Below are 13,152 nucleotides of genomic sequence, written 5' to 3' on the forward strand. Positions count from 1 at the left end.
ACAGCCCTGCCTTCTCAGAAGGAGCTCATGGCTTATCTCTGAAAGCACTCGGTGGTTCGTCGCCAGCATGGGGTTCCCAGGTCCTTCTCCCCAGATCTAAGGAAGAGGTCTTAGGGGAAGGTGACACTGCCTCCTTAGGTATAGATGCAAAGGCAGTGGGAATGAGGCCACATCAGAAAGTCTAGGAATATAGGGGAGAAGATATCAAAGGCACATAATTTTATGAAGCCAGGACCCTGGCATATCATATCCTTTGACTGAGGAGAGAACTGAGAGATAAGCAGAGGACTTTGCTGAGATACTGATCACAGTATGGAAGAAAATTCAAAGACAATCTAGTCATCCTGGTAAGACCTCTGAAGCATAAAGATGGAAAGGAATTTATTAGATCCTGGAACAATTTTTAATCTTAGTTTAAGAGCTAAGATTAAAAAGTAGGTGCCTTGACTCCTCATGTGATGTTCTTTCTAAATGATAGAAACCACTGTGTTGTTCTTTCATTTTCTTCTCTTTCTTTCTCATCATCCTAATATTCATCATTATCCCTAATGCTCACTATGTGGAAGGCTGTGTAATACGCACTCAATATTATTATAACCATATGAGGCTAATATTATTTTTATTCTCATTTTTCATCATGAAGAAATGGAGACTGAAATAAGTGAAGTAACTTGACCAAGGAAACTCTGCTAATGACTTGCCATAACGGGGATTAAAACTTGAGACTATCAAATCATATGCTTGCTATGTTTGTACCATAAAGATACTGAGGTTCTGTCATGTTCTGTAATTCTAAAAACTAAAAGGTCAATGGTAACAGAAACAACAACAATGAAAAGAAAGCAGAGCGAGAAAGAAATCCGAGAATACACGTTAGATCTTCTAAGACCACTAAATATGTTTGGGGGCTGGGGGAGGAAGGTTTGGAATGAAAAAAGGAGAAAATTTATCCCCAGGTCACTTTTGGAAGATCCTGCATGGCCTGGGCGATGCCCCATCAGGACGAGATCAAAAGCAGAACAGTGATGCAATCAGCTGTTTGTGTACAGATGCTGGCCTCTAAATCTCCACATGGGAACATCTGCTGGGGACAACCACTTGACAAATAAGCAGGCAATTAAGTAGTAAATCCATTCGTGCCAAAGAACATGAGACCACCAGCAGCAGGGAGGCTGCAATAGAGAAAGGGAGACGTACTGGGAAAATACTCATGTTCATGTGAAAGTTGGACTATCTAAGGCAAAAGGAGGAAGATGGATCAGGGACAGAGCTCAGTGGAGGAGATTATTTGATGCTTGTTTTGGGGCACGGAGTCATGATTCTGTCTTGGCTATACATTATAATCACCTGCAGATTTTAAATATCCTGGTGCCCAAGCTGTGTCCCAAAATAATTCAATCAGAGTCTCTAGGAATGAGGCATAAGCAGCAGTGTTTTCTAAGGTTACTCAGGCCATTTCAATGTGTACCTAAGGCCTCAGGTTGAAAAAAAAAGTGATCTGGAAGTCTCCAAATTCAACCGCTAGGGTTGGTGACATGAAGACAGTGGTCTATAAAAAATTATCATCTTTATTCCACTAGGCCTCTCTCTGGAATAAGTCCAAGAATGCATTTTGAGTTTATAAAACCCTCATTTCAATGGTCTAGGACTCAAGTCAAGTCCATCTATTCTGTGAAACAAACATAAACTACTTCTACCTCTGCTACTAGCTGATCCTAAACAAACCGGTTATCTTCCCAAGATAATCTATTGTACCATAGAGTTATTTGTTTAGAACAAGCCTGAAACATAATAGGTGCTAAATAAATGTATATTGAACTCCAGAGTCACACACACACAAAAATGAAAAAATTGAGCGTGTCAGTTTGAGCATTTTTCTGGCTGCTATTCTCAGCCAATCACCAATCTTGGAGATATCAGGCCCTATTTCTTAAGCCGTTTTTTTCTTCTCCAGTGTCACGGCAGGTGTTCAGACTCTCACCATTCCCCACCTGAGGCATTGCAGCATCCATTCTTCAGCTCAGCTCAGGCGCTGCCCTTCTCAGGAAGCCTTCTGCGCATCCCTTCGCTTTGGTTTACTTTAGGTTCTGGATCTTGCATTTCCCTCTATCTCAACATTTCACATTTTGCTGGACTTTGCCAAACACATTTCTGAATCTCAGCCAAAGGCTGCTCCTTTTTCCGTGTTGGAGACCTTCTCTGATGCTCTACTATATGTGGTCAGAATGCAGAAGATATAGATGAATGCTTTGACCCATGCTAAATGCTCAATCATTTATAAGATTTTATCCCAGTGAACCTGTGACACTGTAGTGATCTTTGTTCTCGAGGAGGAGGTTGTTTGCTCTCTCATGTCTTCTTTTGCACTCACCCGTGGGGAAAGGCCAGGACTGGAAGATCTGTGTTCAAATTCGACTGGTCAGTCAGTGCCAAGGTCCTGAAGTCAGTCCTCTGGGAATCTCTTGCAGACAGGAATGGAGCCATGCAGGAATAGATCTGAGCTTTATTTCTTTCCTCTAAACCAAACTGGCTCTGAGTAATGCCTTTGAGATCCTGACCACATCCTCCTTGTCCATTGCCAAAAACAAGGGGCTAGAGATAAACCATAGCTCAAGCTCCAAGACTTCAGGGAAGGTTTGCTGGGTCAGGGCCATATTTTAGAAAGGCTCTTTCAACTCCCTTGGGTCTTAGATTAGACTGTGTCCTTCCAGTGTTATAAAAAATGGGCTGTCAACAGCAAGTCAGAAAATATTAATGAGGTGGGCAAGAGATGCCCCCAAAGGGGGAAGATTGTAGAAATCACTGAGAAAACACTCAGGAGGATGTTATTTCTAAAGAATTTACCCTCTATTTCTAGTGACTTTCATAAAAAGTACTGTTGACTCCCTCAACTGCATTGGAAATATTTAGGTCTTACATTTTATTTCAAAAAATGAAGCATGATTTGAATTGGAAGGGATGTTAGAGATAATCTGAGCCAATCCCAGAGCTTTCATTTTTCTGAAGGGAAATGGGGGATTTTGTTTTCCTGGCTGCCCAACATTTAATGTCCTCTTGTTAACCAAACTCTCATTTTCTCTTGGAGTTAGACAGAATTTGAAGATAGCCCCTAAGATTCCTGTTCCCATATACATATGTAACAGACCCAATGGAACATAATGCAATCTCATAATCAGATTAGTAATTTTGAGTTACTCAAAAGAGAGATTATCCTGGATGGGCCCGATATAATCAGATGAGCTCTTTAAGATAAGGTGAAGTGTTAGAGAGACACTCCTTCTGACCTTGAGGAAAAAGAAAACTATCATATTGTAAAAGGATAGGACCATGTGGCAAGGACCTGAAGGTAGCCTCTAGGAGCTGAGAGTGATCTCTGGCCAAGGACCAGAAAGAGAATAAGGGCTTCAGGCACACAGCCAAAGGGAACTAAATTATTCCAGCAAACTATACGAGCTTAAAAGAGGACTCTGGGCCTCAGCTGAACCACAGCCTTGGCTGAAGCTGTGATTTCAGCCTGGTGATACCTGAGCAGAGAACCTACTGATGCCACGCCTAGACTTCTGACCTATAGGAACTGTGAGATAATAAAATTGTGTTTTAGCTTAGTGTTTAGTAGTTACTTATAAAGCAATAGAAACTAATACAGGGTCCATTTTTTTTGGTTATTCTCACCCCCATCTACAGGAATTGCATGTGACCCAGTCTTAAGCTATGCGCCGTGTTCTACCTTTTGTCCACGGTGATTGGCTAAGAGAGCCATATGAGCCAATTTGTGCCTATGAAAATCAAGATTAGGGCTTTTGTTAGATTTTTGTAGGAAACAAAAGTGCTCTCTTTTCACTGAAATGGAAGCTGAGGACTTTTAGCTCTGGCACAGATGTCAACCATATTGCTGCCATGTGAAGTCTGAGAATGAAGCCAATGTGGAGGAGAACAGATTTGAGCAATGGAGGAAAAAAGAGATTTCTCAATGTATTTTGAGTCTTGGATCAATCTGAGCCTGAAAGAGAGATTATCTGTGGAGATTTTAATTACCTAAATCTGTAACTTCCACATTTTGTTTAAGACTATTTGAGATGAGACTTTTGCCCCATTGCAATAGCAAATGCTCTATCTGAAATATGGGACAGCTTGGGGCCAGAGAAGGAATAAACAGACTCAATAATATAATTGATAAGTTGCAAGTGTGACATAAAAGGACCAGGTCACCTGATGCCCAATCAAAAGGACTCAGCATTGTCATATTGCTATGATGAGGACCTCCCTGGGAGCCATACATTATTGATTTTCCAGAAGAGACAATGACAGCAACCGCAGCAACAATAACAATAACTATAGTTCAATAAATGTTTATTATGGACAAGCTCTTTCTTATGAAGTTTAAATATGGGATTTAATTTTATATTCCCATAACCTTGTGAATTTTGTACCTTAACCATCTCTATCTTAAAGATGACAAAAGTGAAACGCAAAAAACTTTACTAACGTGAGCAAGATCGCGTAACTAGTAAGTAGAAGAGCCTAGACGTAGTTCTCATCTGGCTGGCTCCAAGGTCTGTTCTCTTAACTACTGTTAATTGTTGCTAGGATAAAAACGAAAACAAAACAAACCTAGGGAATGTGCCTTTATCACTTCAAATATATTGTAAGAATTTACCATAAAGAATTTGTCATACATATCCACAAAAAGTAGTGTATATTTCTCAGTCAAATCGGCACTTCCATGCTTGAAGAAAATTTTAATCTCTACCATTGGAATATTAAATTGCGCATTTATCCGTTTTTTGTTTTAAAGACAACACAGAAAATATATTTGAAAGGAAAAAAACGCAACTTGTTATGTGGGAAAAAAATCACAAACTAGCAGTTGGGACACTTGTATTCAAGTTCCTATTCTGCCTGCAATTCTCTGTGATCTAGGGTAAACCATCTCTCCCCATTGGCCTCAGTTTTATGATCTACGAAATGAAGGAATTTACATTAAAATTGATGAAAAAGCTTTTGTATGTAGAAAACTTTGTTCCATTATGAAGACATTTTAGTGGGGCTCCAAATATTCCAGAATCTTTTCTGGCTAAATCAACATTTACTCTAATTTGGATGCCTTAGTGGAGTCCTGGAATATCTCTGAGATGTTCAGCCACTGAAAAGCCACTATGCCCAAAGTATAAAAATACAGTCCATTTGTTAAGTTCTTAACTGTTAAGATACTTACGACATTGCCTATGGCATCTTGACCGTATTAAACATACATCACAATGAGGAAGTAGAGTTACAAAACATTAGGTAATTTCTCAACCAGTTTCCTCTATTATTAATTACTTAACACTTACTATGGTACATTTGCTGAAAAAATATTTTATTCACATTGCCTTAGCTTTTACCTAATGTCTTTTTTCTGTTATAGGATCCCATTCAGGATATCACATTGCATTTAATCATTATGTCTCCTAGGCACCTCTTTGCTGTGACAGTTTCTCAGACTAGTTTGTAATAACCTTGACAATTTTGATAAGTACTAGTCAAGTATTTGTAGAATCTCACTACGTTGGTATTTGCCTGGTGTTTTTCTCATGACTAGACTGGAGTCACTGGTTTGGGGGAGGTAATGTGCCATCCTCATCACATCATAGTAAGGGTACACATGATTAATATGACTTATTGCTGTTGATGACCACATTGATTACCTGGCTCAGGTACAACAGTACTTTTTAAAATGTATGATTTCTACCCTAAGTTCTTCCATTCTCTATCTGGACACTATTTGAGCACTGCTTCTTTATCAAACTGTCCTAGATGGCTAGGAGGTAGATATTAGCCAGCAAGATCTTATCGACTGGGGGAAATTTCTGGGGCATGTGAAGAGGTTTATTTGGCTTTCCTGGTGGTTGCCTCCATTGCCTCGTTTGTTGCGATTACCCAAGAGGTTATACCTTGAATCTGTTGAGGAAATAATGATTTTAAGATGGATTATATAGCAGTGAGTGGTAATGGAGGTTTTTATTTTTGTCTTTGTTTTGTTTTGTTTGTTTTGCCATAGGATGAGGAATCTGGGATGTGGAATCTGCTTGTATTTCCCACTCACAGTATCAGGGGAAACAGACAGGCTTTCTGATCCGATAATAACAACTCACATTCACACAGGAGTTTAGTTATTAAATTGCTTTTCCATATTTATTCTGGCCCCAAAAATGTGTTCAATAAATATTTTTTGAATGATTGAATGGAAGAATGAATGAATGGAAGAATGAATGAATGAATAAGTGAACGTGTACATTTACAGCTTAGGGCAGCACTGTGAGGTTAAAATGATAAGATTTAGATTTAGATAGAATTGGGTTTGATTCCTTCCTCTGCAGCTTACTTACTCTGAGATATTAAATGTGAGAGTTGATTTTCATGGGATCTGCTTCTTACTGGGTGGTTAAATGAACCTCAAGACAAAGCAGAGAGTTCAATGCAACAATGCACATTGGATAACTGGCACCCAAATGACACTCCATATTTTTGTTACCACGCAGAACTGGAGTGTTAAAACGCTGTGTATCAACATGGAAGCAGTAAATTAATGATTACTATCCCCTTTAAAATAATACCACACAAATAATCTCACACAAGGGAAGGGCTATTTGTTATTTTTATCATCTCTATTTGACAAAGGAGGGAACTGAGGCCTAGAGAGGTTAAGTAAGTTGAATGAGGAAGGAGCCAAGAATTTAACTCAATTCTGTTTGACTTCTGAATCTACACAGGACAGTTCTGTACCCATTCCTCTCCTAAAGAGAATTTCCTTGTCTGATGCAATTGTGGTGCTTTGTTTGGGGGTTGCTTTGGGTATGAAGCACAGTCATCACTTGTAATGCCTCAATCTACTTGGATTGGGAGTATACCAGACCCTTTCTAGAAGAGCGAAGGGGAACTAAAAATTCCCTAAAAATGGGGATCACTTTGTTCCTCTGAAAAAAGAAGGAAAAAAAAAAGCTCACTTTGTAGCCACACTGTAGAAATCACTTTAGAATTTATTGTTTCCTTCTTTGCTCTTTCATTAAGCGAGAGTTATAATTGCTAAGATTTATCAGCAAACTCTTCTCTAGAAGATTTCAAACAATTTTGAAGTTTCTCAACCTCCACAGCAAACCTGTTGGGGTCTCTCCAAATTACTGTCTCATGGAAGAAGGAGTGACATACTCAGTCTTTTGGAAAGAGAATATTCAACCATCATCAGATGTATCATATACATAAAAGATGAGCAGGAGTTGGGGGGGATCTTCAGGCATTAGATCACCTGGTTTCTCCCAACATTAGGAGATTATTCCCAAATGTTGTGAATGGCCACCAAACTGAAGAATTTCACATCTGTTATTTGAGGCCAATCGTTGAGCATCAAGAGATATTGATGAAACAGGTATTGCTTTTTCTTTTTTCAATTATCCATAGCAAGCTTGCTAAGTGGGAGTAAGAAAAACATAGCAATCATTACTCTGTGCATTACTCTATTAAGAATGAATCATGCTGGTTTTATGACCTGGTGCTAGAATGGGTACAGACACCTCGTGCCCACTCCCTGTCACTAGCTAGTGGGAAAGAGAGGAGTTGAAGAAGAAGAAAAAAAGTAGCAGGGGGACTGTGAAAAGATGGAAGAGGAACTGCCTCTGTCCTTTCTGCCTTTGTAAGCAGCATCATCCCCATCCATCTCCTCACACAGCCCTCAATTCTTTCCCTGCACTTCCAGTGTAACTGAGGATTTAATCTACTCAGACAGTGGTAGAAGTGGTTGCATCTTCTCTTTTATTGCATTTGCAGTGGGTGTACAACATGTCTTCATTAATGCTCCATGACATTTGGAATAGCTTGAGATAAAAAAGACACTCAGTCAAGAAAGGAAAACAGTCTCCCCGCCCTCCCATCTTCAATTCCAAGCATCCCCCAGGGCATGTATTAATTACTGAAGATGAATGTCGGACCTCCATTCTCAGCAGGGGCTTTTAAATTGTATTGCTCTGTCAGGTCAGAAGATGGTGCTTCATCTTGCAAAATGGTAAAGCAGTCTCAGTCTCTCGTGAAAGTAGCAGCTATAACGGCCTCCTTTACTGAGTGCCTACAATGTGTCTAGCATTATTAGATCATTTTCATGAATTAGCCCACATAATCTTCACACCTACCCTACAAGACACATCAGAATATCCATTTGCTAGATGGAAAACTGACTCCAAACACCATGCTACTTTCAGTACAAAAGGTGGCTCCTGTGGTTTAAAATGAAGAGAGATCTGTGCTTCCTCTAAGTGATCTTGTGCCCAGGAAGACACTGTCATAGCTCTCTGCATTGTGAAGCCTGATGAGAATTGAGAAGACAGTTTTCAAATCCCAGTTCATGCGTTAACCTCAGAAAGGTGTCCTGGCTGCAAACAGGATGGGACTGTTTTCTTTTTCACATCAAGTGGGGTTCTTACTGCTGTCCAGAGTCGAGGCAATGTTGAGGAGCAATTGACCTGCCTTTGCTTAACTGTTGTGTTACCTAAGTACCTTCTAGACACATCTCTTATTTTCCCATTTTTGCCCTGCCTCACCTGAGCAACTGTTGCAAATGAAGCTAAAGGGATACTAAGAGTCCACAAGGGCGACATTTATCAAAGTGTTTTCTTGGGAACACTAGTCTCAAGGCTTGCTTTCAGAAAAGACTTTTTGAGAAATCCTAAATATTCTCCTCCTCCCTATCTCCACTCATTATTTCAAGAAACATGTGCTTATTGAAGATTCTGAGATGTCCTGCAGAAAGAGAAAAAAAAAAAGAAAGAAAGAAAGAAAGAAAAACAGAAAACTAAACACGAACAAAAAACATTTACTTCCAAAGTAGACTTGAGTAGATTGAGTCATTAAAAGTGATGGCTGTGCTTTATACCTAAAGCAATCCCCTAAACCATTTACTCTGTATCACCAATTTGCCTCTTCTATTTAAATTAAAAAAAAAAAAAAAAAGTTTTCCCTGGAAATGTCTGCTCATATCCTGTGGAACTATGGCTTTGCAGAGATCACCTTAGGAATCCTTTGTTAAGGACTTTTCTAAGAGCGATCACCATAAATCCCAAGTAAAGTGAGGATGTCACTGATTCTCCAGCTAGTTGTACACTCTACTTCTTCTGAACTCCTACACTAATTTATCTTTATTGCTCTTTGGCTTATGGATTAAAGATGATACACTGATGGCAAGAGGCAGATACAATAAAGGTGAGCAATGTGTCCTATCTTGTCCTTCTCTCATCTAACTTGTTTTACCTAACTATGAATAAGTATATGGTCGTTTTATAAAATTCAAACTTATCCAAGTAGAGTCTATACGATCTACCTTGGGGTTATACCATTCTCTCACAACAGTGAAAATTCCCTTCCAGTGGGCACGAAGCTTGATGTCTGGGACATTGTAACTTCTCAGGAAAAGTGGATTAAATAGGTAAATGAGTTCTGTTTTGATTAATTTTATCTACTCAACTTCAAGCTTTTTTTGTAGACAAAGAACCGAGTCTTAATCATCTTTGCTCTCTCATACCCAATAAACTTTTGTTACAGTTATTTGTCCTTTAGGAGTGCTTCTGAGTGACCCTTGAAGAAAGATCTCTGCAACTAGAGGTGGGCACACTTTTGTTTGTATTCCCATTCTGTCATGTATTTGTCATATAAGTTTAATAAGAAGTTTGGTATCAGTATCTATTAAGTGCAGATAATACTATTTGTTTTATAGAGGTGCCATTAGACTCACATGAGGAAATATATATAAATGTGCCTTGTAAACACTAGAGAGTGGTCTATTCTTGAAATCAGCCACGTTTATTTAAATAAACAAGCGTTAACTGAGCATTTTCTCTATGCTAGGGAGAGAAACAGATTAAGAGATAATGGTAAACTGATGTAGTAAGTGATGAGGGTTATAATTGGGATAAGTGGAGGATAGGATATTTTTGGAGCACAGGGAAGGGACATTTTCTGATGAAATTTAGAATTCAGGTGAAAGATGTGATGCTGTAGGTATATTTAGAGGAAGGATCATTCCAAGCAGAGGAAAGAGCTTGAGCAAAAAAACACATAGATGGGTAACTCGTACACGGTAGGAAACTACCACTCTTCCAATATGGATACCAATCAGAAGGTCCTGTGATAAACCAACTATTGCCTACTTTAGGTAATGCTGTGCACAGCTTTGGAGAAGAAGAAATCAAGGGTGCTTTGTCAAGCATGTTGCCTTTCATCTAATGTGCAATAAAGGATGGTCCCCTTCTTATAATCTTTTGAGAGTTGCTAAGCTGAGACAAGAGAAGTTACCTGACCAGGATCACACAGGCAGTAGGGATCGGAACCTAGATTACAACTATGGCCTAGACTAAATGGACCTGTCCATCACGCTTCCTGCCTTAACATATCTCTCTTCATCTACTTTAAATTGAAGAGAGAAAGGGATGGGAATGTTTTTTCCTATAATACATCCTCCTTTTGTGGTGGGCTAGTGAAGGGCACTCAGGGTCTGAGCTGGGTATTTTGTTTTAAATGCCCAAGTTAAGTCAATTGTGACTGCTATGAAAGTGGGGTCCCATGAACCCTAGCTGGCTGGTTGTAATTAATCACCACAAGGCAGCAAAGAAGGAGCTCAATCTGTAAGAACACCCAGGAGGCTGCTGTTGAGGAGTTCCAACAATTCGCATTTGCAACTCAGTGTCTCCGTAGGAGACTGAAGCTTTGGAAACTCTGGAGCTCAGCAAAGATTCTGAGGCTTGGGAGCCTTGTCTTTTTGGACACCTTACCCCAAGGAGCTCTCCAAGCCCCTGACATTTGGGGGATTGTCAGAGCTTTGGGCTGCCAGAGAAAGGCCCTGTCTCAGAAGCCAAAGACATCAACAGAAAGGGAATTGAATGAGCAGGTTTTTCAGAGGCTGGAAGAGAAACTGTTTCGAAAATCTGTTTTGACTTTTGCAGACATTGCCTTTCCCTCTGGCCCCATAATTGAGTGGAGCTGGCAATACTTATTCATCTCTTAGTTTATGGCTGAGTCACCCCCTCCTTCTCATTAGAATCTTATGAGTATGCAGAAGAAAGGTGTTTATTGAGTAGACTCACTCCATTTTAGGGTGGTAGTGGTGTTGGGGGTTATGGCTGTTCTCCCCAAACGAATTCCAGAAGGGTCCTGCATCTAGCAACTGAGTAGGAAAACAATAGTCCATATGTAACTGACCTACATGGCTTAGGCTTTCTTTTAGTTAAGGGGAGAGAGGGAATCTATTTGAGCAGCAAATAAGACAGCAATGTTCTTCCCATTCACCGGAATCTCTTTAGAAGTAAAGCAAATATCTACGTAGGTACTCAGCAAATGCTTAACAAGTAACAAGTGCTCCATATCCTTATATATGTGTCTTCTGGTTTATGTCTTCTTTTTTATTCTCACCTTTCTTTCCTACCGGTTCCTTCCCTCTGATTCTATTTGCAAACACAGATTAAGTTCTAAAGAGCTTCTTTTAGACAAGGGTCAAATATGAGAATAATGCTGTTGGTACAGATAATGACTCTAATCAAATTATTATTTATACTCCCAGGCTCTACAGGTAATTAGAAACACATTGCAATTGTATAGCACCATATATTTTATTAACTATCTTCAGGTTCACTGCCTCAAACAGTTTGCACTTCAATTTTGTGAAGTAAATAGATAAATAATGTTAGCCCATTTTACCGAGTCTGACATCCAAGAACAGCTATGAGCTGATGATTCTCCAAATGTTTTCTTCTGGCAGTTTTTTTTTTTTTTTAATTTTGTGTTGCTTTAAATTTTAGTTTGAGACATATCTGTTTACCCATTTGATGTTACTTTTGTAATATCCCACAGGCCCTTCAAACTCAGTACATCCAAAACTGGACTTACCACCTCTCATCCCTCCCTTTTCCTCCTCCATTTTTTTTTCCCTTGGGTAACCTGGTTCACTGAAAGCTACTGCTATTCATTCAATCATCCAAAACAGAGAACTTTCGTTTCTTCTGCAGACCCACATCCAGCCAGTCAGTTATCATCTCTTACAGATTCTCCCTTCCTATAATTTCAAACATTCACTTCCAATGCTTCCATCCCAGTTCAAGCCATCATCACTGCCAGCCTCCTAACCAATCTCTGTATATTGGGTTTGGTCCCTCCCAATCCATTCTTTACACAACAGACTGAGTAGTCTTTGTAATGTGAAAGTGTGATCAAAGCACTTTCCCCCTTCAGTGTGTTAAAACTTTCAGTGGTTTCATGGATCTGTAGGGCAAATTCATGCATTTGATTATTTGTGATCTGACTAATATTATGTGAATATTGGTAGTAGTTATTCTATTGTAATTTCATTTTTCAACAGATTCCCACGTTAGGCTATTTTATACCCCATCCCAAGCCATGAGACTCTGTTTTAACCAGGCCAAAGCTTCTCCTCACTTCTACCCATGCCTCCCTCATCTTTGTTCCCCACTTCCTCTCTGGCTAACTCCAGAGTGCTTTCAGGTTTCACACTGCCTATGCCAGGAAGTCTTCCTTGACTTCCCTTCTAAGTTGTCTCCTTTGGTTTCTATGCTATTCTGGGCTTCCCCATACTTGGCACTTATTTCACTGCAGTTTTATTCTTGCATTTTTTTACTTATTTTTCTCTGCTTTCTTTTTGGGTGCAGAGTCTGTGTCTTTTTCAGCCTTAGATCCGAAGGCTCTAGCAGAAGTCTTGCACATTGTAGATGCTTGATGAATACTTGAGGTGCAGTAACTTGTCTTAGGTCCTCCACTCAAAGTAAAAGAGCTGCTATTCTAATCCAAATCTTGTTTCGCCAAGTCAAGTGCTGCATGGAGAAGAAAAATATTCAAGAAGCCACATTGCAGGGATGATAAGAATTTTCTCTGCTCTCGGTTGATGGATGTGATATAGTACTTAATTTAGAACTTAATGAAATGTAGGTGGGCTGCCTAAAAGCCTTCTACCAAAAGAGATTTTCCAGCTCTCATCCTGTCCTCCACTAGCTTCTCTAGATATTCCATTGAGGATCCACTCTGTCTGCACCCCATGTTGTCTTTGACGTTTGAAAGAACAGAGAGAAGTTCTTCAAAAATTCTGTTGTTCTCATTTTTCTTTTCTTCCTTTTTTTTTTTTTT

The sequence above is a fragment of the Pteropus vampyrus genome, unplaced genomic scaffold (assembly GCF_000151845.1).
Source record: "Pteropus vampyrus isolate Shadow unplaced genomic scaffold, Pvam_2.0 Scaffold61, whole genome shotgun sequence".
Taxonomy (NCBI): Eukaryota; Metazoa; Chordata; class Mammalia; order Chiroptera; family Pteropodidae; genus Pteropus; species Pteropus vampyrus.